At 50.4% G+C, this 27,973-nt stretch overlaps 16 non-coding genes across 16 annotated transcripts; all 16 read left to right on the plus strand.

Annotated features, from left to right (window-relative positions):
* The first annotated feature begins 2,481 nt into the window (after nt 1-2,481).
* On the plus strand, nt 2,482-2,554 carry trnaf-gaa (transfer RNA phenylalanine (anticodon GAA)). The gene has a single exon. It is a non-coding gene; the product is annotated as a tRNA-Phe (tRNA).
* A 2,439-nt stretch (nt 2,555-4,993) lies between these two features.
* On the plus strand, nt 4,994-5,066 carry trnaf-gaa (transfer RNA phenylalanine (anticodon GAA)). Its single transcript has one exon. It is a non-coding gene; the product is annotated as a tRNA-Phe (tRNA).
* A 4,951-nt stretch (nt 5,067-10,017) lies between these two features.
* On the plus strand, nt 10,018-10,091 carry trnas-uga (transfer RNA serine (anticodon UGA)). The gene has a single exon. It is a non-coding gene; the product is annotated as a tRNA-Ser (tRNA).
* A 1,189-nt stretch (nt 10,092-11,280) lies between these two features.
* On the plus strand, nt 11,281-11,353 carry trnaf-gaa (transfer RNA phenylalanine (anticodon GAA)). The gene has a single exon. It is a non-coding gene; the product is annotated as a tRNA-Phe (tRNA).
* A 1,189-nt stretch (nt 11,354-12,542) lies between these two features.
* Nucleotides 12,543-12,615, plus strand: trnaf-gaa (transfer RNA phenylalanine (anticodon GAA)). The gene has a single exon. It is a non-coding gene; the product is annotated as a tRNA-Phe (tRNA).
* Nucleotides 12,616-13,804: 1,189 nt separating this feature from the next.
* Nucleotides 13,805-13,877, plus strand: trnaf-gaa (transfer RNA phenylalanine (anticodon GAA)). Its single transcript has one exon. It is a non-coding gene; the product is annotated as a tRNA-Phe (tRNA).
* Nucleotides 13,878-16,316: 2,439 nt separating this feature from the next.
* trnaf-gaa (transfer RNA phenylalanine (anticodon GAA)) lies at nt 16,317-16,389 on the plus strand. Its single transcript has one exon. It is a non-coding gene; the product is annotated as a tRNA-Phe (tRNA).
* Nucleotides 16,390-17,578: 1,189 nt separating this feature from the next.
* trnaf-gaa (transfer RNA phenylalanine (anticodon GAA)) lies at nt 17,579-17,651 on the plus strand. The gene has a single exon. It is a non-coding gene; the product is annotated as a tRNA-Phe (tRNA).
* A 1,189-nt stretch (nt 17,652-18,840) lies between these two features.
* On the plus strand, nt 18,841-18,913 carry trnaf-gaa (transfer RNA phenylalanine (anticodon GAA)). The gene has a single exon. It is a non-coding gene; the product is annotated as a tRNA-Phe (tRNA).
* Nucleotides 18,914-20,102: 1,189 nt separating this feature from the next.
* Nucleotides 20,103-20,175, plus strand: trnaf-gaa (transfer RNA phenylalanine (anticodon GAA)). The gene has a single exon. It is a non-coding gene; the product is annotated as a tRNA-Phe (tRNA).
* Nucleotides 20,176-21,364: 1,189 nt separating this feature from the next.
* trnaf-gaa (transfer RNA phenylalanine (anticodon GAA)) lies at nt 21,365-21,437 on the plus strand. Its single transcript has one exon. It is a non-coding gene; the product is annotated as a tRNA-Phe (tRNA).
* Nucleotides 21,438-22,626: 1,189 nt separating this feature from the next.
* trnaf-gaa (transfer RNA phenylalanine (anticodon GAA)) lies at nt 22,627-22,699 on the plus strand. The gene has a single exon. It is a non-coding gene; the product is annotated as a tRNA-Phe (tRNA).
* A 1,189-nt stretch (nt 22,700-23,888) lies between these two features.
* On the plus strand, nt 23,889-23,961 carry trnaf-gaa (transfer RNA phenylalanine (anticodon GAA)). The gene has a single exon. It is a non-coding gene; the product is annotated as a tRNA-Phe (tRNA).
* A 1,189-nt stretch (nt 23,962-25,150) lies between these two features.
* On the plus strand, nt 25,151-25,223 carry trnaf-gaa (transfer RNA phenylalanine (anticodon GAA)). Its single transcript has one exon. It is a non-coding gene; the product is annotated as a tRNA-Phe (tRNA).
* Nucleotides 25,224-26,412: 1,189 nt separating this feature from the next.
* On the plus strand, nt 26,413-26,485 carry trnaf-gaa (transfer RNA phenylalanine (anticodon GAA)). Its single transcript has one exon. It is a non-coding gene; the product is annotated as a tRNA-Phe (tRNA).
* A 1,189-nt stretch (nt 26,486-27,674) lies between these two features.
* Nucleotides 27,675-27,747, plus strand: trnaf-gaa (transfer RNA phenylalanine (anticodon GAA)). The gene has a single exon. It is a non-coding gene; the product is annotated as a tRNA-Phe (tRNA).
* The last annotated feature ends 226 nt before the right edge of the window (nt 27,748-27,973 follow it).

Here is a 27,973-nt window from a genome sequence, read left to right on the forward strand (position 1 = left end):
GAGAGCGTTAGACTGAAGATCTAAAGGTCCCGGGTTTCGGCAAGTGCAGGACTGCTTGCGCGCTCCCTTCTTTGTTTAGCTGTGATGGAGGCGAGTGAATAAATGTGAAGCTCTGCACCTTTCCTTGCTGGCGAAAGGGTGGTTTGGATTGCTTCTCACCCTCCTTCTGCATGGTGCTCCTGCAGCGATGCTGTGCCTTTTGCTTCCAGTCTCATGGCACATTTCTTCTCATTGGCTCCGTAACGAGCATTCCAAAACAGTCAAATAATCAAATGGACAAACCCTCAATCCTGCACCAATTCAAATTCTCCTACTGTTCATTGACCAACATCTGCGAACGCACAAAACAGTCTTTGAGTCAGCAACGCGTACATGGTGGCCTTTGCACTCTCTCTATCAAACACTCCCTCGCTCATAAGCTTGCTGACGGCCAGCTGGTCCAGCTTGCAAAAACTGGTGATCCCTGATCGCAATGGAAAGGTTGCAGGAGAGATGCTGACATGCGCATGGCCGCCTGACTTTAGGTTGATTTGAGCGTTCCAGAGGTGCGCCTCAGGAAATCGCTTTGGACTGTCCTTGTTTTCGACACAAGCGGTCACTTCAGAAATGATCGTGCAGAATGACGATGGAAAAGTATTCACAAACAGACTCGGTCGGGTAAACAGTCAGTGACTTGCATGCCGCTTTGGAGATGGTTGCAGAGAACTTGGGAATCCTCAAGCCTGCAGAGTAATAACTGAAGGTTTTAACAGTGGACGGACTGAAGCCGGAGCAGAGGCGATTTGTTCAAATTGTTCCGGTGCATCGGGTTGCTTGCAAAGCAGCTTAGACTGATACTGACCATTTGCAGACGGATGGCATCACGTGCAGCATTTCGAGAGGTAGAGGAGAGATGGGGTGAAGCTGGCGAGACATGTTGACGGTGAACGGAGCACGACGTGGAACTTGTCGAGGACTGGAGGGACCAGTTCCTCGTTGTGCATTTGACGAGCGAGTTGACCAGAGCCAAGCAGTCAACTTCAGAAATGATTGTGCAGAATGAACGACAGTGTAGATATAGACGGTATAAAGAGGCAGCGGCCGAAGCGAACTGTCCGCCGAGAAAACAGGGTGGGAAATTTTGCCGGAAGAAGTTGATGTTGTGAGGAGATTTGGAACAAATACGCTGGGCAAATCCCAAGTGAATGTGGTCGCGAGCAAAGTGCCTGAGCGCGCTGAGCTGGCAGCAGCTGCCGAAATAGCTCAGTTGGGAGAGCGTTAGACTGAAGATCTAAAGGTCCCGGGTTTCGGCAAGTGCAGGACTGCTTGCGCGCTCCCTCCTTTGTTTAGCTGTGATGGAGGCGAGTGAATAAATGTGAAGCTCTGCACCTTTCCTTGCTGGCGAAAGGGTGGTTTGGATTGCTTCTCACCCTCCTTCTGCATGGTGCTCCTGCAGCGATGCTGTGCCTTTTGCTTCCAGTCTCATGGCACATTTCTTCTCATTGGCTCCGTAACGAGCATTCCAAAACAGTCAAATAATCAAATGGACAAACCCTCAATCCTGCACCAATTCAAATTCTCCTACTGTTCATTGACCAACATCTGCGAACGCACAAAACAGTCTTTGAGTCAGCAACGCGTACATGGTGGCCTTTGCACTCTCTCTATCAAACACTCCCTCGCTCATAAGCTTGCTGACGGCCAGCTGGTCCAGCTTGCAAAAACTGGTGATCCCTGATCGCAATGGAAAGGTTGCAGGAGAGATGCTGACATGCGCATGGCCGCCTGACTTTAGGTTGATTTGAGCGTTCCAGAGGTGCGCCTCAGGAAATCGCTTTGGACTGTCCTTGTTTTCGACACAAGCGGTCACTTCAGAAATGATCGTGCAGAATGACGATGGAAAAGTATTCACAAACAGACTCGGTCGGGTAAACAGTCAGTGACTTGCATGCCGCTTTGGAGATGGTTGCAGAGAACTTGGGAATCCTCAAGCCTGCAGAGTAATAACTGAAGGTTTTAACAGTGGACGGACTGAAGCCGGAGCAGAGGCGATTTGTTCAAATTGTTCCGGTGCATCGGGTTGCTTGCAAAGCAGCTTAGACTGATACTGACCATTTGCAGACGGATGGCATCACGTGCAGCATTTCGAGAGGTAGAGGAGAGATGGGGTGAAGCTGGCGAGACATGTTGACGGTGAACGGAGCACGACGTGGAACTTGTCGAGGACTGGAGGGACCAGTTCCTCGTTGTGCATTTGACGAGCGAGTTGACCAGAGCCAAGCAGTCAACTTCAGAAATGATTGTGCAGAATGAACGACAGTGTAGATATAGACGGTATAAAGAGGCAGCGGCCGAAGCGAACTGTCCGCCGAGAAAACAGGGTGGGAAATTTTGCCGGAAGAAGTTGATGTTGTGAGGAGATTTGGAACAAATACGCTGGGCAAATCCCAAGTGAATGTGGCCGCGAGCAAAGTGCCTGAGCGCACAGAGCTGGCAGCAGCTGCTGAAATAGCTCAGTTGGGAGAGCGTTAGACTGAAGATCTAAAGGTCCCTGGTTCAATCCCGGGTTTCGGCAAGTGCAGGACCGCTTGCGCGCTCCCTCCTTTGTTTAGCTGTGATGGAGGCGAGTGAGTAAATGTGAAGCTCTGCACCTTTCCTTGCTGGCGCAAGGGTGGTTTGGATTGCTTCTCACCCTCCTTCTGCATGGTGCTCCTGCAGCGATGCTGTGCCTTTTGCTTCCAGTCTCATGGCACATTTCTTCTCATTGGCTCCGTCACGAGCATTCCAAAACAGTCAAATAATCAAATGGACAAACCCTCAATCCTGCACCAATTCAAATTCTCCTACTGTTCATTGACCAACATCTGCGAACGCACAAAACAGTCTTTGAGTCAGCAACGCGTACATGGTGGCCTTTGCACTCTCTCTATCAAACACTCCCTCGCTCATAAGCTTGCTGACGGCCAGCTGTTCCAGCTTGCAAAAACTGGTGATCCCTGATCGCAATGGAAAGGTTGCAGGAGAGATGCTGACATGCGCATGGCCGCCTGACTTTAGGTTGATTTGAGCGTTCCAGAGGTGCGCCTCAGGAAATCGCTTTGGACTGTCCTTGTTTTCGACACAAGCGGTCACTTCAGAAATGATCGTGCAGAATGACGATGGAAAAGTATTCACAAACAGACTCGGTCGGGTAAACAGTCAGTGACTTGCATGCCGCTTTGGAGATGGTTGCAGAGAACTTGGGAATCCTCAAGCCTGCAGAGTAATAACTGAAGGTTTTAACAGTGGACGGACTGAAGCCGGAGCAGAGGCGATTTGTTCAAATTGTTCCGGTGCATCGGGTTGCTTGCAAAGCAGCTTAGACTGATACTGACCATTTGCAGACGGATGGTATCACGTGCAGCATTTCGAGAGGTAGAGGAGAGATGGGGTGAAGCTGGCGAGACATGTTGACGGTGAACGGAGCACGACGTGGAACTTGTCGAGGACTGGAGGGACCAGTTCCTCGTTGTGCATTTGACGAGCGAGTTGACCAGAGCCAAGCAGTCAATTTCAGAAATGATTGTGCAGAATGAACGACAGTGTAGATATAGACGGTATAAAGAGGCAGCGGCCGAAGCGAACTGTCCGCCGAGAAAACAGGGTGGGAAATTTTGCCGGAAGAAGTTGATGTTGTGAGGAGATTTGGAACAAATACGCTGGGCAAATCCCAAGTGAATGTGGTCGCGAGCAAAGTGCCTGAGCGCGCTGAGCTGGCAGCAGCTGCCGAAATAGCTCAGTTGGGAGAGCGTTAGACTGAAGATCTAAAGGTCCCGGGTTTCGGCAAGTGCAGGACTGCTTGCGCGCTCCCTCCTTTGTTTAGCTGTGATGGAGGCGAGTGAATAAATGTGAAGCTCTGCACCTTTCCTTGCTGGCGAAAGGGTGGTTTGGATTGCTTCTCACCCTCCTTCTGCATGGTGCTCCTGCAGCGATGCTGTGCCTTTTGCTTCCAGTCTCATGGCACATTTCTTCTCATTGGCTCCGTAACGAGCATTCCAAAACAGTCAAATAATCAAATGGACAAACCCTCAATCCTGCACCAATTCAAATTCTCCTACTGTTCATTGACCAACATCTGCGAACGCACAAAACAGTCTTTGAGTCAGCAACGCGTACATGGTGGCCTTTGCACTCTCTCTATCAAACACTCCCTCGCTCATAAGCTTGCTGACGGCCAGCTGTTCCAGCTTGCAAAAACTGGTGATCCCTGATCGCAATGGAAAGGTTGCAGGAGAGATGCTGACATGCGCATGGCCGCCTGACTTTAGGTTGATTTGAGCGTTCCAGAGGTGCGCCTCAGGAAATCGCTTTGGACTGTCCTTGTTTTCGACACAAGCGGTCACTTCAGAAATGATCGTGCAGAATGACGATGGAAAAGTATTCACAAACAGACTCGGTCGGGTAAACAGTCAGTGACTTGCATGCCGCTTTGGAGATGGTTGCAGAGAACTTGGGAATCCTCAAGCCTGCAGAGTAATAACTGAAGGTTTTAACAGTGGACGGACTGAAGCCGGAGCAGAGGCGATTTGTTCAAATTGTTCCGGTGCATCGGGTTGCTTGCAAAGCAGCTTAGACTGATACTGACCATTTGCAGACGGATGGCATCACGTGCAGCATTTCGAGAGGTAGAGGAGAGATGGGGTGAAGCTGGCGAGACATGTTGACGGTGAACGGAGCACGACGTGGAACTTGTCGAGGACTGGAGGGACCAGTTCCTCGTTGTGCATTTGACGAGCGAGTTGACCAGAGCCAAGCAGTCAACTTCAGAAATGATTGTGCAGAATGAACGACAGTGTAGATATAGACGGTATAAAGAGGCAGCGGCCGAAGCGAACTGTCCGCCGAGAAAACAGGGTGGGAACTTTTGCCGGAAGAAGTTGATGTTGTGAGGAGATTTGGAACAAATACTCTGGGCAAATCCCAAGTGAATGTGGCCGCGAGCAAAGTGCCTGAGCGCACAGAGCTGGCAGCAGCTGCCGAAATAGCTCAGTTGGGAGAGCGTTAGACTGAAGATCTAAAAGTCCCTGGTTCAATCCCGGGTTTCGGCAAGTGCAGGACTGCTTGCGCGCTCCCTCCTTTGTTTAGCTGTGATGGAGGCGAGTGAGTAAATGTGAAGCTCTGCACCTTTCCTTGCTGGTGCAAGGGTGGTTTGGATTGCTTCTCACCCTCCTTCTGCATGGTGCTCCTGCAGCGATGCTGTGCCTTTTGCTTCCAGTCTCATGGCACATTTCTTCTCATTGGCTCCGTAACGAGCATTCCAAAACAGTCAAATAATCAAATGGACAAACCCTCAATCCTGCACCAATTCAAATTCTCCTACTGTTCATTGACCAACATCTGCGAACGCACAAAACAGTCTTTGAGTCAGCAACGCGTACATGGTGGCCTTTGCACTCTCTCTATCAAACACTCCCTCGCTCATAAGCTTGCTGACGGCCAGCTGTTCCAGCTTGCAAAAACTGGTGATCCCTGATCGCAATGGAAAGGTTGCAGGAGAGATGCTGACATGCGCATGGCCGCCTGACTTTAGGTTGATTTGAGCGTTCCAGAGGTGCGCCTCAGGAAATCGCTTTGGACTGTCCTTGTTTTCGACACAAGCGGTCACTTCAGAAATGATCGTGCAGAATGACGATGGAAAAGTATTCACAAACAGACTCGGTCGGGTAAACAGTCAGTGACTTGCATGCCGCTTTGGAGATGGTTGCAGAGAACTTGGGAATCCTCAAGCCTGCAGAGTAATAACTGAAGGTTTTAACAGTGGACGGACTGAAGCCGGAGCAGAGGCGATTTGTTCAAATTGTTCCGGTGCATCGGGTTGCTTGCAAAGCAGCTTAGACTGATACTGACCATTTGCAGACGGATGGCATCACGTGCAGCATTTCGAGAGGTAGAGGAGAGATGGGGTGAAGCTGGCGAGACATGTTGACGGTGAACGGAGCACGACGTGGAACTTGTCGAGGACTGGAGGGACCAGTTCCTCGTTGTGCATTTGACGAGCGAGTTGACCAGAGCCAAGCAGTCAACTTCAGAAATGATTGTGCAGAATGAACGACAGTGTAGATATAGACGGTATAAAGAGGCAGCGGCCGAAGCGAACTGTCCGCCGAGAAAACAGGGTGGGAAATTTTGCCGGAAGAAGTTGATGTTGTGAGGAGATTTGGAACAAATACGCTGGGCAAATCCCAAGTGAATGTGGTCGCGAGCAAAGTGCCTGAGCGCGCTGAGCTGGCAGCAGCTGCCGAAATAGCTCAGTTGGGAGAGCGTTAGACTGAAGATCTAAAGGTCCCTAGTTCAATCCCGGGTTTCGGCAAGTGCAGGACTGCTTGCGCGCTCCCTCCTTTGTTTAGCTGTGATGGAGGCGAGTGAGTAAATGTGAAGCTCTGCACCTTTTCTTGCTGGCGCAAGGGTGGTTTGGATTGCTTCTCACCCTCCTTCTGCATGGTGCTCCTGCAGCGATGCTGTGCCTTTTGCTTCCAGTCTCATGGCACATTTCTTCTCATTGGCTCCGTAACGAGCATTCCAAAACAGTCAAATAATCAAATGGACAAACCCTCAATCCTGCACCAATTCAAATTCTCCTACTGTTCATTGACCAACATCTGCGAACGCACAAAACAGTCTTTGAGTCAGCAACGCGTACATGGTGGCCTTTGCACTCTCTCTATCAAACACTCCCTCGCTCATAAGCTTGCTGACGGCCAACTGTTCCAGCTTGCAAAAACTGGTGATCCCTGATCGCAATGGAAAGGTTGCAGGAGAGATGCTGACATGCGCATGGCCGCCTGACTTTAGGTTGATTTGAGCGTTCCAGAGGTGCGCCTCAGGAAATCGCTTTGGACTGTCCTTGTTTTCGACACAAGCGGTCACTTCAGAAATGATCGTGCAGAATGACGATGGAAAAGTATTCACAAACAGACTCGGTCGGGTAAACAGTCAGTGACTTGCATGCCGCTTTGGAGATGGTTGCAGAGAACTTGGGAATCCTCAAGCCTTCAGAGTAATAACTGAAGGTTTTAACAGTGGACGGACTGAAGCCGGAGCAGAGGCGATTTGTTCAAATTGTTCCGGTGCATCGGGTTGCTTGCAAAGCAGCTTAGACTGATACTGACCATTTGCAGACGGATGGCATCACGTGCAGCATTTCGAGAGGTAGAGGAGAGATGGGGTGAAGCTGGCGAGACATGTTGACGGTGAACGGAGCACGACGTGGAACTTGTCGAGGACTGGAGGGACCAGTTCCTCGTTGTGCATTTGACGAGCGAGTTGACCAGAGCCAAGCAGTCAACTTCAGAAATGATTGTGCAGAATGAACGACAGTGTAGATATAGACGGTATAAAGAGGCAGCGGCCGAAGCGAACTGTCCGCCGAGAAAACAGGGTGGGAAATTTTGCCGGAAGAAGTTGATGTTGTGAGGAGATTTGGAACAAATACGCTGGGCAAATCCCAAGTGAATGTGGTCGCGAGCAAAGTGCCTGAGCGCGCTGAGCTGGCAGCAGCTGCCGAAATAGCTCAGTTGGGAGAGCGTTAGACTGAAGATCTAAAGGTCCCGGGTTTCGGCAAGTGCAGGACTGCTTGCGCGCTCCCTCCTTTGTTTAGCTGTGATGGAGGCGAGTGAGTAAATGTGAAGCTCTGCACCTTTCCTTGCTGGCGCAAGGGTGGTTTGGATTGCTTCTCACCCTCCTTCTGCATGGTGCTCCTGCAGCGATGCTGTGCCTTTTGCTTCCAGTCTCATGGCACATTTCTTCTCATTGGCTCCGTAACGAGCATTCCAAAACAGTCAAATAATCAAATGGACAAACCCTCAATCCTGCACCAATTCAAATTCTCCTACTGTTCATTGACTAACATCTGCGAACGCACAAAACAGTCTTTGAGTCAGCAACGCGTACATGGTGGCCTTTGCACTCTCTCTATCAAACACTCCCTCGCTCATAAGCTTGCTGACGGCCAGCTGTTCCAGCTTGCAAAAACTGGTGATCCCTGATCGCAATGGAAAGGTTGCAGGAGAGATGCTGACATGCGCATGGCCGCCTGACTTTAGGTTGATTTGAGCGTTCCAGAGGTGCGCCTCAGGAAATCGCTTTGGACTGTCCTTGTTTTCGACACAAGCGGTCACTTCAGAAATGATCGTGCAGAATGACGATGGAAAAGTATTCACAAACAGACTCGGTCGGGTAAACAGTCAGTGACTTGCATGCCGCTTTGGAGATGGTTGCAGAGAACTTGGGAATCCTCAAGCCTGCAGAGTAATAACTGAAGGTTTTAACAGTGGACGGACTGAAGCCGGAGCAGAGGCGATTTGTTCAAATTGTTCCGGTGCATCGGGTTGCTTGCAAAGCAGCTTAGACTGATACTGACCATTTGCAGACGGATGGCATCACGTGCAGCATTTCGAGAGGTAGAGGAGAGATGGGGTGAAGCTGGCGAGACATGTTGACGGTGAACGGAGCACGACGTGGAACTTGTCGAGGACTGGAGGGACCAGTTCCTCGTTGTGCATTTGACGAGCGAGTTGACCAGAGCCAAGCAGTCAACTTCAGAAATGATTGTGCAGAATGAACGACAGTGTAGATATAGACGGTATAAAGAGGCAGCGGCCGAAGCGAACTGTCCGCCGAGAAAACAGGGTGGGAAATTTTGCCGGAAGAAGTTGATGTTGTGAGGAGATTTGGAACAAATACGCTGGGCAAATCCCAAGTGAATGTGGTCGCGAGCAAAGTGCCTGAGCGCGCTGAGCTGGCAGCAGCTGCCGAAATAGCTCAGTTGGGAGAGCGTTAGACTGAAGATCTAAAGGTCCCGGGTTTCGGCAAGTGCAGGACTGCTTGCGCGCTCCCTCCTTTGTTTAGCTGTGATGGAGGCGAGTGAGTAAATGTGAAGCTCTGCACCTTTCCTTGCTGGCGCAAGGGTGGTTTGGATTGCTTCTCACCCTCCTTCTGCATGGTGCTCCTGCAGCGATGCTGTGCCTTTTGCTTCCAGTCTCATGGCACATTTCTTCTCATTGGCTCCGTAACGAGCATTCCAAAACAGTCAAATAATCAAATGGACAAACCCTCAATCCTGCACCAATTCAAATTCTCCTACTGTTCATTGACCAACATCTGCGAACGCACAAAACAGTCTTTGAGTCAGCAACGCGTACATGGTGGCCTTTGCACTCTCTCTATCAAACACTCCCTCGCTCATAAGCTTGCTGACGGCCAGCTGTTCCAGCTTGCAAAAACTGGTGATCCCTGATCGCAATGGAAAGGTTGCAGGAGAGATGCTGACATGCGCATGGCCGCCTGACTTTAGGTTGATTTGAGCGTTCCAGAGGTGCGCCTCAGGAAATCGCTTTGGACTGTCCTTGTTTTCGACACAAGCGGTCACTTCAGAAATGATCGTGCAGAATGACGATGGAAAAGTATTCACAAACAGACTCGGTCGGGTAAATAGTCAGTGACTTGCATGCCGCTTTGGAGATGGTTGCAGAGAACTTGGGAATCCTCAAGCCTGCAGAGTAATAACTGAAGGTTTTAACAGTGGACGGACTGAAGCCGGAGCAGAGGCGATTTGTTCAAATTGTTCCGGTGCATCGGGTTGCTTGCAAAGCAGCTTAGACTGATACTGACCATTTGCAGACGGATGGCATCACGTGCAGCATTTCGAGAGGTAGAGGAGAGATGGGGTGAAGCTGGCGAGACATGTTGACGGTGAACGGAGCACGACGTGGAACTTGTCGAGGACTGGAGGGACCAGTTCCTCGTTGTGCATTTGACGAGCGAGTTGACCAGAGCCAAGCAGTCAATTTCAGAAATGATTGTGCAGAATGAACGACAGTGTAGATATAGACGGTATAAAGAGGCAGCGGCCGAAGCGAACTGTCCGCCGAGAAAACAGGGTGGGAAATTTTGCCGGAAGAAGTTGATGTTGTGAGGAGATTTGGAACAAATACGCTGGGCAAATCCCAAGTGAATGTGGCCGCGAGCAAAGTGCCTGAGCGCACAGAGCTGGCAGCAGCTGCCGAAATAGCTCAGTTGGGAGAGCGTTAGACTTGAAGATCTAAAGGTTCCTGGTTCAATCCCGGGTTTCGGCAAGTGCAGGACTGCTTGCGCGCTCCCTCCTTTGTTTAGCTGTGATGGAGGCGAGTGAGTAAATGTGAAGCTCTGCACCTTTCCTTGCTGGCGAAAGGGTGGTTTGGATTGCTTCTCACCCTCCTTCTGCATGGTGCTCCTGCAGCGATGCTGTGCCTTTTGCTTCCAGTCTCATGGCACATTTCTTCTCATTGGCTCCGTAACGAGCATTCCAAAACAGTCAAATAATCAAATGGACAAACCCTCAATCCTGCACCAATTCAAATTCTCCTACTGTTCATTGACCAACATCTGCGAACGCACAAAACAGTCTTTGAGTCAGCAACGCGTACATGGTGGCCTTTGCACTCTCTCTATCAAACACTCCCTCGCTCATAAGCTTGCTGACGGCCAGCTGTTCCAGCTTGCAAAAACTGGTGATCCCTGATCGCAATGGAAAGGTTGCAGGAGAGATGCTGACATGCGCATGGCCGCCTGACTTTAGGTTGATTTGAGCGTTCCAGAGGTGCGCCTCAGGAAATCGCTTTGGACTGTCCTTGTTTTCGACACAAGCGGTCACTTCAGAAATGATCGTGCAGAATGACGATGGAAAAGTATTCACAAACAGACTCGGTCGGGTAAACAGTCAGTGACTTGCATGCCGCTTTGGAGATGGTTGCAGAGAACTTGGGAATCCTCAAGCCTTCAGAGTAATAACTGAAGGTTTTAACAGTGGACGGACTGAAGCCGGAGCAGAGGCGATTTGTTCAAATTGTTCCGGTGCATCGGGTTGCTTGCAAAGCAGCTTAGACTGATACTGACCATTTGCAGATGGATGGCATCACGTGCAGCATTTCGAGAGGTAGAGGAGAGATGGGGTGAAGCTGGCGAGACATGTTGACGGTGAACGGAGCACGACGTGGAACTTGTCGAGGACTGGAGGGACCAGTTCCTCGTTGTGCATTTGACGAGCGAGTTGACCAGAGCCAAGCAGTCAATTTCAGAAATGATTGTGCAGAATGAACGACAGTGTAGATATAGACGGTATAAAGAGGCAGCGGCCGAAGCGAACTGTCCGCCGAGAAAACAGGGTGGGAAATTTTGCCGGAAGAAGTTGATGTTGTGAGGAGATTTGGAACAAATACGCTGGGCAAATCCCAAGTGAATGTGGCCGCGAGCAAAGTGCCTGAGCGCGCTGAGCTGGCAGCAGCTGCCGAAATAGCTCAGTTGGGAGAGCGTTAGACTGAAGATCTAAAGGTCCCTGGTTCAATCCCGGGTTTCGGCAAGTGCAGGACTGCTTGCGCGCTCCCTCCTTTGTTTAGCTGTGATGGAGGCGAGTGAGTAAATGTGAAGCTCTGCACCTTTTCTTGCTGGCGCAAGGGTGGTTTGGATTGCTTCTCACCCTCCTTCTGCATGGTGCTCCTGCAGCGATGCTGTGCCTTTTGCTTCCAGTCTCATGGCACATTTCTTCTCATTGGCTCCGTAACGAGCATTCCAAAACAGTCAAATAATCAAATGGACAAACCCTCAATCCTGCACCAATTCAAATTCTCCTACTGTTCATTGACCAACATCTGCGAACGCACAAAACAGTCTTTGAGTCAGCAACGCGTACATGGTGGCCTTTGCACTCTCTCTATCAAACACTCCCTCGCTCATAAGCTTGCTGACGGCCAGCTGTTCCAGCTTGCAAAAACTGGTGATCCCTGATCGCAATGGAAAGGTTGCAGGAGAGATGCTGACATGCGCATGGCCGCCTGACTTTAGGTTGATTTGAGCGTTCCAGAGGTGCGCCTCAGGAAATCGCTTTGGACTGTCCTTGTTTTCGACACAAGCGGTCACTTCAGAAATGATCGTGCAGAATGACGATGGAAAAGTATTCACAAACAGACTCGGTCGGGTAAACAGTCAGTGACTTGCATGCCGCTTTGGAGATGGTTGCAGAGAACTTGGGAATCCTCAAGCCTTCAGAGTAATAACTGAAGGTTTTAACAGTGGACGGACTGAAGCCGGAGCAGAGGCGATTTGTTCAAATTGTTCCGGTGCATCGGGTTGCTTGCAAAGCAGCTTAGACTGATACTGACCATTTGCAGATGGATGGCATCACGTGCAGCATTTCGAGAGGTAGAGGAGAGATGGGGTGAAGCTGGCGAGACATGTTGACGGTGAACGGAGCACGACGTGGAACTTGTCGAGGACTGGAGGGACCAGTTCCTCGTTGTGCATTTGACGAGCGAGTTGACCAGAGCCAAGCAGTCAATTTCAGAAATGATTGTGCAGAATGAACGACAGTGTAGATATAGACGGTATAAAGAGGCAGCGGCCGAAGCGAACTGTCCGCCGAGAAAACAGGGTGGGAAATTTTGCCGGAAGAAGTTGATGTTGTGAGGAGATTTGGAACAAATACGCTGGGCAAATCCCAAGTGAATGTGGCCGCGAGCAAAGTGCCTGAGCGCGCTGAGCTGGCAGCAGCTGCCGAAATAGCTCAGTTGGGAGAGCGTTAGACTGAAGATCTAAAGGTCCCTGGTTCAATCCCGGGTTTCGGCAAGTGCAGGACCGCTTGCGCGCTCCCTTCTTTGTTTAGCTGTGATGGAGGCGAGTGAGTAAATGTGAAGCTCTGCACCTTTTCTTGCTGGCGCAAGGGTGGTTTGGATTGCTTCTCACCCTCCTTCTGCATGGTGCTCCTGCAGCGATGCTGTGCCTTTTGCTTCCAGTCTCATGGCACATTTCTTCTCATTGGCTCCGTAACGAGCATTCCAAAACAGTCAAATAATCAAATGGACAAACCCTCAATCCTGCACCAATTCAAATTCTCCTACTGTTCATTGACCAACATCTGCGAACGCACAAAACAGTCTTTGAGTCAGCAACGCGTACATGGTGGCCTTTGCACTCTCTCTATCAAACACTCCCTCGCTCATAAGCTTGCTGACGGCCAGCTGTTCCAGCTTGCAAAAACTGGTGATCCCTGATCGCAATGGAAAGGTTGCAGGAGAGATGCTGACATGCGCATGGCCGCCTGACTTTAGGTTGATTTGAGTGTTCCAGAGGTGCGCCTCAGGAAATCGCTTTGGACTGTCCTTGTTTTCGACACAAGCGGTCACTTCAGAAATGATCGTGCAGAATGACGATGGAAAAGTATTCACAAACAGACTCGGTCGGGTAAACAGTCAGTGACTTGCATGCCGCTTTGGAGATGGTTGCAGAGAACTTGGGAATCCTCAAGCCTGCAGAGTAATAACTGAAGGTTTTAACAGTGGACGGACTGAAGCCGGAGCAGAGGCGATTTGTTCAAATTGTTCCGGTGCATCGGGTTGCTTGCAAAGCAGCTTAGACTGATACTGACCATTTGCAGATGGATGGCATCACGTGCAGCATTTCGAGAGGTAGAGGAGAGATGGGGTGAAGCTGGCGAGACATGTTGACGGTGAACGGAGCACGACGTGGAACTTGTCGAGGACTGGAGGGACCAGTTCCTCGTTGTGCATTTGACGAGCGAGTTGACCAGAGCCAAGCAGTCAATTTCAGAAATGATTGTGCAGAATGAACGACAGTGTAGACATAGACGGTATAAAGAGGCAGCGGCCGAAGCGAACTGTCCGCCGAGAAAACAGGGTGGGAAATTTTGCCGGAAGAAGTTGATGTTGTGAGGAGATTTGGAACAAATACGCTGGGCAAATCCCAAGTGAATGTGGCCGCGAGCAAAGTGCCTGAGCGCGCTGAGCTGGCAGCAGCTGCCGAAATAGCTCAGTTGGGAGAGCGTTAGACTGAAGATCTAAAGGTCCCTGGTTCAATCCCGGGTTTCGGCAAGTGCAGGACTGCTTGCGCGCTCCCTCCTTTGTTTAGCTGTGATGGAGGCGAGTGAGTAAATGTGAAGCTCTGCACCTTTTCTTGCTGGCGCAAGGGTGGTTTGGATTGCTTCTCACCCTCCTTCTGCATGGTGCTCCTGCAGCGATGCTGTGCCTTTTGCTTCCAGTCTCATGGCACATTTCTTCTCATTGGCTCCGTAACGAGCATTCCAAAACAGTCAAATAATCAAATGGACAAACCCTCAATCCTGCACCAATTCAAATTCTCCTACTGTTCATTGACCAACATCTGCGAACGCACAAAACAGTCTTTGAGTCAGCAACGCGTACATGGTGGCCTTTGCACTCTCTCTATCAAACACTCCCTCGCTCATAAGCTTGCTGACGGCCAGCTGTTCCAGCTTGCAAAAACTGGTGATCCCTGATCGCAATGGAAAGGTTGCAGGAGAGATGCTGACATGCGCATGGCCGCCTGACTTTAGGTTGATTTGAGCGTTCCAGAGGTGCGCCTCAGGAAATCGCTTTGGACTGTCCTTGTTTTCGACACAAGCGGTCACTTCAGAAATGATCGTGCAGAATGACGATGGAAAAGTATTCACAAACAGACTCGGTCGGGTAAACAGTCAGTAACTTGCATGCCGCTTTGGAGATGGTTGCAGAGAACTTGGGAATCCTCAAGCCTTCAGAGTAATAACTGAAGGTTTTAACAGTGGACGGACTGAAGCCGGAGCAGAGGCGATTTGTTCAAATTGTTCCGGTGCATCGGGTTGCTTGCAAAGCAGCTTAGACTGATACTGACCATTTGCAGAGGGATGGCATCACGTGCAGCATTTCGAGAGGTAGAGGAGAGATGGGGTGAAGCTGGCGAGACATGTTGACGGTGAACGGAGCACGACGTGGAACTTGTCGAGGACTGGAGGGACCAGTTCCTCGTTGTGCATTTGACGAGCGAGTTGACCAGAGCCAAGCAGTCAACTTCAGAAATGATTGTGCAGAATGAACGACAGTGTAGATATAGACGGTATAAAGAGGCAGCGGCCGAAGCGAACTGTCCGCCGAGAAAACAGGGTGGGAAATTTTGCCGGAAGAAGTTGATGTTGTGAGGAGATTTGGAACAAATACGCTGGGCAAATCCCAAGTGAATGTGGTCGCGAGCAAAGTGCCTGAGCGCGCTGAGCTGGCAGCAGCTGCCGAAATAGCTCAGTTTGGAGAGCGTTAGACTGAAGATCTAAAGGTCCCGGGTTTCGGCAAGTGCAGGACTGCTTGCGCGCTCCCTCCTTTGTTTAGCTGTGATGGAGGCGAGTGAGTAAATGTGAAGCTCTGCACCTTTCCTTGCTGGCGCAAGGGTGGTTTGGATTGCTTCTCACCCTCCTTCTGCATGGTGCTCCTGCAGCGATGCTGTGCCTTTTGCTTCCAGTCTCATGGCACATTTCTTCTCATTGGCTCCGTAACGAGCATTCCAAAACAGTCAAATAATCAAATGGACAAACCCTCAATCCTGCACCAATTCAAATTCTCCTACTGTTCATTGACCAACATCTGCGAACGCACAAAACAGTCTTTGAGTCAGCAACGCGTACATGGTGGCCTTTGCACTCTCTCTATCAAACACTCCCTCGCTCATAAGCTTGCTGACGGCCAGCTGTTCCAGCTTGCAAAAACTGGTGATCCCTGATCGCAATGGAAAGGTTGCAGGAGAGATGCTGACATGCGCATGGCCGCCTGACTTTAGGTTGATTTGAGCGTTCCAGAGGTGCGCCTCAGGAAATCGCTTTGGACTGTCCTTGTTTTCGACACAAGCGGTCACTTCAGAAATGATCGTGCAGAATGACGATGGAAAAGTATTCACAAACAGACTCGGTCGGGTAAACAGTCAGTGACTTGCATGCCGCTTTGGAGATGGTTGCAGAGAACTTGGGAATCCTCAAGCCTTCAGAGTAATAACTGAAGGTTTTAACAGTGGACGGACTGAAGCCGGAGCAGAGGCGATTTGTTCAAATTGTTCCGGTGCATCGGGTTGCTTGCAAAGCAGCTTAGACTGATACTGACCATTTGCAGATGGATGGCATCACGTGCAGCATTTCGAGAGGTAGAGGAGAGATGGGGTGAAGCTGGCGAGACATGTTGACGGTGAACGGAGCACGACGTGGAACTTGTCGAGGACTGGAGGGACCAGTTCCTCGTTGTGCATTTGACGAGCGAGTTGACCAGAGCCAAGCAGTCAATTTCAGAAATGATTGTGCAGAATGAACGACAGTGTAGATATAGACGGTATAAAGAGGCAGCGGCCGAAGCGAACTGTCCGCCGAGAAAACAGGGTGGGAAATTTTGCCGGAAGAAGTTGATGTTGTGAGGAGATTTGGAACAAATACGCTGGGCAAATCCCAAGTGAATGTGGCCGCGAGCAAACTGCCTGAGCGCACAGAGCTGGCAGCAGCTGCCGAAATAGCTCAGTTGGGAGAGCGTTAGACTGAAGATCTAAAGGTCCCTGGTTCAATCCCGGGTTTCGGCAAGTGCAGGACTGCTTGCGCGCTCCCTCCTTTGTTTAGCTGTGATGGAGGCGAGTGAATAAATGTGAAGCTCTGCACCTTTCCTTGCTGGCGAAAGGGTGGTTTGGATTGCTTCTCACCCTCCTTCTGCATGGTGCTCCTGCAGCGATGCTGTGCCTTTTGCTTCCAGTCTCATGGCACATTTCTTCTCATTGGCTCCGTAACGAGCATTCCAAAACAGTCAAATAATCAAATGGACAAACCCTCAATCCTACACCAAATCAAATTCTCCTCCTGTTCATTGACCAACATCTGCGAACGCACAAAACAGTCTTTGAGTCAGCAACGCGTACATGGTGGCCTTTGCACTCTCTCTATCAAACACTCCCTCGCTCATAAGCTTGCTGACGGCCAGCTGTTCCAGCTTGCAAAAACTGGTGATCCCTGATCGCAATGGAAAGGTTGCAGGAGAGATGCTGACATGCGCATGGCCGCCTGACTTTAGGTTGATTTGAGCGTTCCAGAGGTGCGCCTCAGGAAATCGCTTTGGACTGTCCTTGTTTTCGACACAAGCGGTCACTTCAGAAATGATCGTGCAGAATGACGATGGAAAAGTATTCACAAACAGACTCGGTCGGGTAAACAGTCAGTGACTTGCATGCCGCTTTGGAGATGGTTGCAGAGAACTTGGGAATCCTCAAGCCTGCAGAGTAATAACTGAAGGTTTTAACAGTGGACGGACTGAAGCCGGAGCAGAGGCGATTTGTTCAAATTGTTCCGGTGCATCGGGTTGCTTGCAAAGCAGCTTAGACTGATACTGACCATTTGCAGACGGATGGCATCACGTGCAGCATTTCGAGAGGTAGAGGAGAGATGGGGTGAAGCTGGCGAGACATGTTGACGGTGAACGGAGCACGACGTGGAACTTGTCGAGGACTGGAGGGACCAGTTCCTCGTTGTGCATTTGACGAGCGAGTTGACCAGAGCCAAGCAGTCAATTTCAGAAATGATTGTGCAGAATGAACGACAGTGTAGATATAGACGGTATAAAGAGGCAGCGGCCGAAGCGAACTGTCCGCCGAGAAAACAGGGTGGGAAATTTTGCCGGAAGAAGTTGATGTTGTGAGGAGATTTGGAACAAATACGCTGGGCAAATCCCAAGTGAATGTGGCCGCGAGCAAACTGCCTGAGCGCACAGAGCTGGCAGCAGCTGCCGAAATAGCTCAGTTGGGAGAGCGTTAGACTGAAGATCTAAAGGTCCCTGGTTCAATCCCGGGTTTCGGCAAGTGCAGGACTGCTTGCGCGCTCCCTCCTTTGTTTAGCTGTGATGGAGGCGAGTGAGTAAATGTGAAGCTCTGCACCTTTCCTTGCTGGCGCAAGGGTGGTTTGGATTGCTTCTCACCCTCCTTCTGCATGGTGCTCCTGCAGCGATGCTGTGCCTTTTGCTTCCAGTCTCATGGCACATTTCTTCTCATTGGCTCCGTAACGAGCATTCCAAAACAGTCAAATAATCAAATGGACAAACCCTCAATCCTGCACCAATTCAAATTCTCCTACTGTTCATTGACCAACATCTGCGAACGCACAAAACAGTCTTTGAGTCAGCAACGCGTACATGGTGGCCTTTGCACTCTCTCTATCAAACACTCCCTCGCTCATAAGCTTGCTGACGGCCAGCTGTTCCAGCTTGCAAAAACTGGTGATCCCTGATCGCAATGGAAAGGTTGCAGGAGAGATGCTGACATGCGCATGGCCGCCTGACTTTAGGTTGATTTGAGCGTTCCAGAGGTGCGCCTCAGGAAATCGCTTTGGACTGTCCTTGTTTTCGACACAAGCGGTCACTTCAGAAATGATCGTGCAGAATGACGATGGAAAAGTATTCACAAACAGACTCGGTCGGGTAAACAGTCAGTGACTTGCATGCCGCTTTGGAGATGGTTGCAGAGAACTTGGGAATCCTCAAGCCTGCAGAGTAATAACTGAAGGTTTTAACAGTGGACGGACTGAAGCCGGAGCAGAGGCGATTTGTTCAAATTGTTCCGGTGCATCGGGTTGCTTGCAAAGCAGCTTAGACTGATACTGACCATTTGCAGACGGATGGCATCACGTGCAGCATTTCGAGAGGTAGAGGAGAGATGGGGTGAAGCTGGCGAGACATGTTGACGGTGAACGGAGCACGACGTGGAACTTGTCGAGGACTGGAGGGACCAGTTCCTCGTTGTGCATTTGACGAGCGAGTTGACCAGAGCCAAGCAGTCAATTTCAGAAATGATTGTGCAGAATGAACGACAGTGTAGATATAGACGGTATAAAGAGGCAGCGGCCGAAGCGAACTGTCCGCCGAGAAAACAGGGTGGGAAATTTTGCCGGAAGAAGTTGATGTTGTGAGGAGATTTGGAACAAATACGCTGGGCAAATCCCAAGTGAATGTGGCCGCGAGCAAACTGCCTGAGCGCACAGAGCTGGCAGCAGCTGCCGAAATAGCTCAGTTGGGAGAGCGTTAGACTGAAGATCTAAAGGTCCCTGGTTCAATCCCGGGTTTCGGCAAGTGCAGGACTGCTTGCGCGCTCCCTCCTTTGTTTAGCTGTGATGGAGGCGAGTGAATAAATGTGAAGCTCTGCACCTTTCCTTGCTGGCGAAAGGGTGGTTTGGATTGCTTCTCACCCTCCTTCTGCATGGTGCTCCTGCAGCGATGCTGTGCCTTTTGCTTCCAGTCTCATGGCACATTTCTTCTCATTGGCTCCGTAACGAGCATTCCAAAACAGTCAAATAATCAAATGGACAAACCCTCAATCCTACACCAAATCAAATTCTCCTCCTGTTCATTGACCAACATCTGCGAACGCACAAAACAGTCTTTGAGTCAGCAACGCGTACATGGTGGCCTTTGCACTCTCTCTATCAAACACTCCCTCGCTCATAAGCTTGCTGACGGCCAGCTGTTCCAGCTTGCAAAAACTGGTGATCCCTGATCGCAATGGAAAGGTTGCAGGAGAGATGCTGACATGCGCATGGCCGCCTGACTTTAGGTTGATTTGAGCGTTCCAGAGGTGCGCCTCAGGAAATCGCTTTGGACTGTCCTTGTTTTCGACACAAGCGGTCACTTCAGAAATGATCGTGCAGAATGACGATGGAAAAGTATTCACAAACAGACTCGGTCGGGTAAACAGTCAGTGACTTGCATGCCGCTTTGGAGATGGTTGCAGAGAACTTGGGAATCCTCAAGCCTGCAGAGTAATAACTGAAGGTTTTAACAGTGGACGGACTGAAGCCGGAGCAGAGGCGATTTGTTCAAATTGTTCCGGTGCATCGGGTTGCTTGCAAAGCAGCTTAGACTGATACTGACCATTTGCAGACGGATGGCATCACGTGCAGCATTTCGAGAGGTAGAGGAGAGATGGGGTGAAGCTGGCGAGACATGTTGACGGTGAACGGAGCACGACGTGGAACTTGTCGAGGACTGGAGGGACCAGTTCCTCGTTGTGCATTTGACGAGCGAGTTGACCAGAGCCAAGCAGTCAATTTCAGAAATGATTGTGCAGAATGAACGACAGTGTAGATATAGACGGTATAAAGAGGCAGCGGCCGAAGCGAACTGTCCGCCGAGAAAACAGGGTGGGAAATTTTGCCGGAAGAAGTTGATGTTGTGAGGAGATTTGGAACAAATACGCTGGGCAAATCCCAAGTGAATGTGGCCGCGAGCAAACTGCCTGAGCGCACAGAGCTGGCCGCAGCTGCCGAAATAGCTCAGTTGGGAGAGCGTTAGACTGAAGATCTAAAGGTCCCTGGTTCAATCCCGGGTTTCGGCAAGTGCAGGACTGCTTGCGCGCTCCCTCCTTTGTTTAGCTGTGATGGAGGCGAGTGAATAAATGTGAAGCTCTGCACCTTTCCTTGCTGGCGAAAGGGTGGTTTGGATTGCTTCTCACCCTCCTTCTGCATGGTGCTCCTGCAGCGATGCTGTGCCTTTTGCTTCCAGTCTCATGGCACATTTCTTCTCATTGGCTCCGTAACGAGCATTCCAAAACAGTCAAATAATCAAATGGACAAACCCTCAATCCTACACCAAATCAAATTCTCCTCCTGTTCATTGACCAACATCTGCGAACGCACAAAACAGTCTTTGAGTCAGCAACGCGTACATGGTGGCCTTTGCACTCTCTCTATCAAACACTCCCTCGCTCATAAGCTTGCTGACGGCCAGCTGTTCCAGCTTGCAAAAACTGGTGATCCCTGATCGCAATGGAAAGGTTGCAGGAGAGATGCTGACATGCGCATGGCCGCCTGACTTTAGGTTGATTTGAGCGTTCCAGAGGTGCGCCTCAGGAAATCGCTTTGGACTGTCCTTGTTTTCGACACAAGCGGTCACTTCAGAAATGATCGTGCAGAATGACGATGGAAAAGTATTCACAAACAGACTCGGTCGGGTAAACAGTCAGTGACTTGCATGCCGCTTTGGAGATGGTTGCAGAGAACTTGGGAATCCTCAAGCCTGCAGAGTAATAACTGAAGGTTTTAACAGTGGACGGACTGAAGCCGGAGCAGAGGCGATTTGTTCAAATTGTTCCGGTGCATCGGGTTGCTTGCAAAGCAGCTTAGACTGATACTGACCATTTGCAGACGGATGGCATCACGTGCAGCATTTCGAGAGGTAGAGGAGAGATGGGGTGAAGCTGGCGAGACATGTTGACGGTGAACGGAGCACGACGTGGAACTTGTCGAGGACTGGAGGGACCAGTTCCTCGTTGTGCATTTGACGAGCGAGTTGACCAGAGCCAAGCAGTCAATTTCAGAAATGATTGTGCAGAATGAACGACAGTGTAGATATAGACGGTATAAAGAGGCAGCGGCCGAAGCGAACTGTCCGCCGAGAAAACAGGGTGGGAAATTTTGCCGGAAGAAGTTGATGTTGTGAGGAGATTTGGAACAAATACGCTGGGCAAATCCCAAGTGAATGTGGCCGCGAGCAAACTGCCTGAGCGCACAGAGCTGGCAGCAGCTGCCGAAATAGCTCAGTTGGGAGAGCGTTAGACTGAAGATCTAAAGGTCCCTGGTTCAATCCCGGGTTTCGGCAAGTGCAGGACTGCTTGCGCGCTCCCTCCTTTGTTTAGCTGTGATGGAGGCGAGTGAATAAATGTGAAGCTCTGCACCTTTCCTTGCTGGCGAAAGGGTGGTTTGGATTGCTTCTCACCCTCCTTCTGCATGGTGCTCCTGCAGCGATGCTGTGCCTTTTGCTTCCAGTCTCATGGCACATTTCTTCTCATTGGCTCCGTAACGAGCATTCCAAAACAGTCAAATAATCAAATGGACAAACCCTCAATCCTACACCAAATCAAATTCTCCTCCTGTTCATTGACCAACATCTGCGAACGCACAAAACAGTCTTTGAGTCAGCAACGCGTACATGGTGGCCTTTGCACTCTCTCTATCAAACACTCCCTCGCTCATAAGCTTGCTGACGGCCAGCTGTTCCAGCTTGCAAAAACTGGTGATCCCTGATCGCAATGGAAAGGTTGCAGGAGAGATGCTGACATGCGCATGGCCGCCTGACTTTAGGTTGATTTGAGCGTTCCAGAGGTGCGCCTCAGGAAATCGCTTTGGACTGTCCTTGTTTTCGACACAAGCGGTCACTTCAGAAATGATCGTGCAGAATGACGATGGAAAAGTATTCACAAACAGACTCGGTCGGGTAAACAGTCAGTGACTTGCATGCCGCTTTGGAGATGGTTGCAGAGAACTTGGGAATCCTCAAGCCTGCAGAGTAATAACTGAAGGTTTTAACAGTGGACGGACTGAAGCCGGAGCAGAGGCGATTTGTTCAAATTGTTCCGGTGCATCGGGTTGCTTGCAAAGCAGCTTAGACTGATACTGACCATTTGCAGACGGATGGCATCACGTGCAGCATTTCGAGAGGTAGAGGAGAGATGGGGTGAAGCTGGCGAGACATGTTGACGGTGAACGGAGCACGACGTGGAACTTGTCGAGGACTGGAGGGACCAGTTCCTCGTTGTGCATTTGACGAGCGAGTTGACCAGAGCCAAGCAGTCAATTTCAGAAATGATTGTGCAGAATGAACGACAGTGTAGATATAGACGGTATAAAGAGGCAGCGGCCGAAGCGAACTGTCCGCCGAGAAAACAGGGTGGGAAATTTTGCCGGAAGAAGTTGATGTTGTGAGGAGATTTGGAACAAATACGCTGGGCAAATCCCAAGTGAATGTGGCCGCGAGCAAAGTGCCTGAGCGCACAGAGCTGGCAGCAGCTGCCGAAATAGCTCAGTTGGGAGAGCGTTAGACTGAAGATCTAAAGGTCCCTGGTTCAATCCCGGGTTTCGGCAAGTGCAGGACTGCTTGCGCGCTCCCTCCTTTGTTTAGCTGTGATGGAGGCGAGTGAGTAAATGTGAAGCTCTGCACCTTTCCTTGCTGGCGCAAGGGTGGTTTGGATTGCTTCTCACCCTCCTTCTGCATGGTGCTCCTGCAGCGATGCTGTGCCTTTTGCTTCCAGTCTCATGGCACATTTCTTCTCATTGGCTCCGTAACGAGCATTCCAAAACAGTCAAATAATCAAATGGACAAACCCTCAATCCTGCACCAATTCAAATTCTCCTACTGTTCATTGACCAACATCTGCGAACGCACAAAACAGTCTTTGAGTCAGCAACGCGTACATGGTGGCCTTTGCACTCTCTCTATCAAACACTCCCTCGCTCATAAGCTTGCTGACGGCCAGCTGTTCCAGCTTGCAAAAACTGGTGATCCCTGATCGCAATGGAAAGGTTGCAGGAGAGATGCTGACATGCGCATGGCCGCCTGACTTTAGGTTGATTTGAGCGTTCCAGAGGTGCGCCTCAGGAAATCGCTTTGGACTGTCCTTGTTTTCGACACAAGCGGTCACTTCAGAAATGATCGTGCAGAATGACGATGGAAAAGTATTCACAAACAGACTCGGTCGGGTAAACAGTCAGTGACTTGCATGCCGCTTTGGAGATGGTTGCAGAGAACTTGGGAATCCTCAAGCCTGCAGAGTAATAACTGAAGGTTTTAACAGTGGACGGACTGAAGCCGGAGCAGAGGCGATTTGTTCAAATTGTTCCGGTGCATCGGGTTGCTTGCAAAGCAGCTTAGACTGATACTGACCATTTGCAGACGGATGGCATCACGTGCAGCATTTCGAGAGGTAGAGGAGAGATGGGGTGAAGCTGGCGAGACATGTTGACGGTGAACGGAGCACGACGTGGAACTTGTCGAGGACTGGAGGGACCAGTTCCTCGTTGTGCATTTGACGAGCGAGTTGACCAGAGCCAAGCAGTCAATTTCAGAAATGATTGTGCAGAATGAACGACAGTGTAGATATAGACGGTATAAAGAGGCAGCGGCCGAAGCGAACTGTCCGCCGAGAAAACAGGGTGGGAAATTTTGCCGGAAGAAGTTGATGTTGTGAGGAGATTTGGAACAAATACGCTGGGCAAATCCCAAGTGAATGTGGCCGCGAGCAAACTGCCTGAGCGCACAGAGCTGGCAGCAGCTGCCGAAATAGCTCAGTTGGGAGAGCGTTAGACTGAAGATCTAAAGGTCCCTGGTTCAATCCCGGGTTTCGGCAAGTGCAGGACTGCTTGCGCGCTCCCTCCTTTGTTTAGCTGTGATGGAGGCGAGTGAATAAATGTGAAGCTCTGCACCTTTCCTTGCTGGCGAAAGGGTGGTTTGGATTGCTTCTCACCCTCCTTCTGCATGGTGCTCCTGCAGCGATGCTGTGCCTTTTGCTTCCAGTCTCATGGCACATTTCTTCTCATTGGCTCCGTAACGAGCATTCCAAAACAGTCAAATAATCAAATGGACAAACCCTCAATCCTACACCAAATCAAATTCTCCTCCTGTTCATTGACCAACATCTGCGAACGCACAAAACAGTCTTTGAGTCAGCAACGCGTACATGGTGGCCTTTGCACTCTCTCTATCAAACACTCCCTCGCTCATAAGCTTGCTGACGGCCAGCTGTTCCAGCTTGCAAAAACTGGTGATCCCTGATCGCAATGGAAAGGTTGCAGGAGAGATGCTGACATGCGCATGGCCGCCTGACTTTAGGTTGATTTGAGCGTTCCAGAGGTGCGCCTCAGGAAATCGCTTTGGACTGTCCTTGTTTTCGACACAAGCGGTCACTTCAGAAATGATCGTGCAGAATGACGATGGAAAAGTATTCACAAACAGACTCGGTCGGGTAAACAGTCAGTGACTTGCATGCCGCTTTGGAGATGGTTGCAGAGAACTTGGGAATCCTCAAGCCTGCAGAGTAATAACTGAAGGTTTTAACAGTGGACGGACTGAAGCCGGAGCAGAGGCGATTTGTTCAAATTGTTCCGGTGCATCGGGTTGCTTGCAAAGCAGCTTAGACTGATACTGACCATTTGCAGACGGATGGCATCACGTGCAGCATTTCGAGAGGTAGAGGAGAGATGGGGTGAAGCTGGCGAGACATGTTGACGGTGAACGGAGCACGACGTGGAACTTGTCGAGGACTGGAGGGACCAGTTCCTCGTTGTGCATTTGACGAGCGAGTTGACCAGAGCCAAGCAGTCAATTTCAGAAATGATTGTGCAGAATGAACGACAGTGTAGATATAGACGGTATAAAGAGGCAGCGGCCGAAGCGAACTGTCCGCCGAGAAAACAGGGTGGGAAATTTTGCCGGAAGAAGTTGATGTTGTGAGGAGATTTGGAACAAATACGCTGGGCAAATCCCAAGTGAATGTGGCCGCGAGCAAAGTGCCTGAGCGCACAGAGCTGGCAGCAGCTGCCGAAATAGCTCAGTTGGGAGAGCGTTAGACTGAAGATCTAAAGGTCCCTGGTTCAATCCCGGGTTTCGGCAAGTGCAGGACTGCTTGCGCGCTCCCTCCTTTGTTTAGCTGTGATGGAGGCGAGTGAGTAAATGTGAAGCTCTGCACCTTTCCTTGCTGGCGCAAGGGTGGTTTGGATTGCTTCTCACCCTCCTTCTGCATGGTGCTCCTGCAGCGATGCTGTGCCTTTTGCTTCCAGTCTCATGGCACATTTCTTCTCATTGGCTCCGTAACGAGCATTCCAAAACAGTCAAATAATCAAATGGACAAACCCTCAATCCTGCACCAATTCAAATTCTCCTACTGTTCATTGACCAACATCTGCGAACGCACAAAACAGTCTTTGAGTCAGCAACGCGTACATGGTGGCCTTTGCACTCTCTCTATCAAACACTCCCTCGCTCATAAGCTTGCTGACGGCCAGCTGTTCCAGCTTGCAAAAACTGGTGATCCCTGATCGCAATGGAAAGGTTGCAGGAGAGATGCTGACATGCGCATGGCCGCCTGACTTTAGGTTGATTTGAGCGTTCCAGAGGTGCGCCTCAGGAAATCGCTTTGGACTGTCCTTGTTTTCGACACAAGCGGTCACTTCAGAAATGATCGTGCAGAATGACGATGGAAAAGTATTCACAAACAGACTCGGTCGGGTAAACAGTCAGTGACTTGCATGCCGCTTTGGAGATGGTTGCAGAGAACTTGGGAATCCTCAAGCCTGCAGAGTAATAACTGAAGGTTTTAACAGTGGACGGACTGAAGCCGGAGCAGAGGCGATTTGTTCAAATTGTTCCGGTGCATCGGGTTGCTTGCAAAGCAGCTTAGACTGATACTGACCATTTGCAGACGGATGGCATCACGTGCAGCATTTCGAGAGGTAGAGGAGAGATGGGGTGAAGCTGGCGAGACATGTTGACGGTGAACGGAGCACGACGTGGAACTTGTCGAGGACTGGAGGGACCAGTTCCTCGTTGTGCATTTGACGAGCGAGTTGACCAGAGCCAAGCAGTCAATTTCAGAAATGATTGTGCAGAATGAACGACAGTGTAGATATAGACGGTATAAAGAGGCAGCGGCCGAAGCGAACTGTCCGCCGAGAAAACAGGGTGGGAAATTTTGCCGGAAGAAGTTGATGTTGTGAGGAGATTTGGAACAAATACGCTGGGCAAATCCCAAGTGAATGTGGCCGCGAGCAAACTGCCTGAGCGCACAGAGCTGGCAGCAGCTGCCGAAATAGCTCAGTTGGGAGAGCGTTAGACTGAAGATCTAAAGGTCCCTGGTTCAATCCCGGGTTTCGGCAAGTGCAGGACTGCTTGCGCGCTCCCTCCTTTGTTTAGCTGTGATGGAGGCGAGTGAATAAATGTGAAGCTCTGCACCTTTCCTTGCTGGCGAAAGGGTGGTTTGGATTGCTTCTCACCCTCCTTCTGCATGGTGCTCCTGCAGCGATGCTGTGCCTTTTGCTTCCAGTCTCATGGCACATTTCTTCTCATTGGCTCCGTAACGAGCATTCCAAAACAGTCAAATAATCAAATGGACAAACCCTCAATCCTACACCAAATCAAATTCTCCTCCTGTTCATTGACCAACATCTGCGAACGCACAAAACAGTCTTTGAGTCAGCAACGCGTACATGGTGGCCTTTGCACTCTCTCTATCAAACACTCCCTCGCTCATAAGCTTGCTGACGGCCAGCTGTTCCAGCTTGCAAAAACTGGTGATCCCTGATCGCAATGGAAAGGTTGCAGGAGAGATGCTGACATGCGCATGGCCGCCTGACTTTAGGTTGATTTGAGCGTTCCAGAGGTGCGCCTCAGGAAATCGCTTTGGACTGTCCTTGTTTTCGACACAAGCGGTCACTTCAGAAATGATCGTGCAGAATGACGATGGAAAAGTATTCACAAACAGACTCGGTCGGGTAAACAGTCAGTGACTTGCATGCCGCTTTGGAGATGGTTGCAGAGAACTTGGGAATCCTCAAGCCTGCAGAGTAATAACTGAAGGTTTTAACAGTGGACGGACTGAAGCCGGAGCAGAGGCGATTTGTTCAAATTGTTCCGGTGCATCGGGTTGCTTGCAAAGCAGCTTAGACTGATACTGACCATTTGCAGACGGATGGCATCACGTGCAGCATTTCGAGAGGTAGAGGAGAGATGGGGTGAAGCTGGCGAGACATGTTGACGGTGAACGGAGCACGACGTGGAACTTGTCGAGGACTGGAGGGACCAGTTCCTCGTTGTGCATTTGACGAGCGAGTTGACCAGAGCCAAGCAGTCAATTTCAGAAATGATTGTGCAGAATGAACGACAGTGTAGATATAGACGGTATAAAGAGGCAGCGGCCGAAGCGAACTGTCCGCCGAGAAAACAGGGTGGGAAATTTTGCCGGAAGAAGTTGATGTTGTGAGGAGATTTGGAACAAATACGCTGGGCAAATCTCAAGTGAATGTGGCCGCGAGCAAAGTGCCTGAGCGCGCTGAGCTGACAGCAGCTGCTGAAATAGCTCAGTTGGGAGAGCGTTAGACTGAAGATCTAAAGGTCCCTGGTTCAATCCCGGGTTTCGGCAAGTGCAGGATTGCTTGCGTGCTCCCTGCTTTGTTTAGCTGTGATGGAGGCGAGTGAGTAAATGTGAAGCTCTGCACCTTTCCTTGCTGGCGCAAGGGTGGTTTGGATTGCTTCTCACCCTCCTTCTGCATGGTGCTCCTGCAGCGATGCTGTGCCTTTTGCTTCCAGTCTCATGGCACATTTCTTCTCATTGGCTCCGTAACGAGCATTCCAAAACAGTCAAATAA

Source organism: Chiloscyllium plagiosum, unplaced genomic scaffold (genome assembly GCF_037043375.1).
Source record: "Chiloscyllium plagiosum isolate Xiang-an unplaced genomic scaffold, Cpla_swu_hap1 HiC_scaffold_14, whole genome shotgun sequence".
NCBI lineage: Eukaryota > Metazoa > Chordata > Chondrichthyes > Orectolobiformes > Hemiscylliidae > Chiloscyllium > Chiloscyllium plagiosum.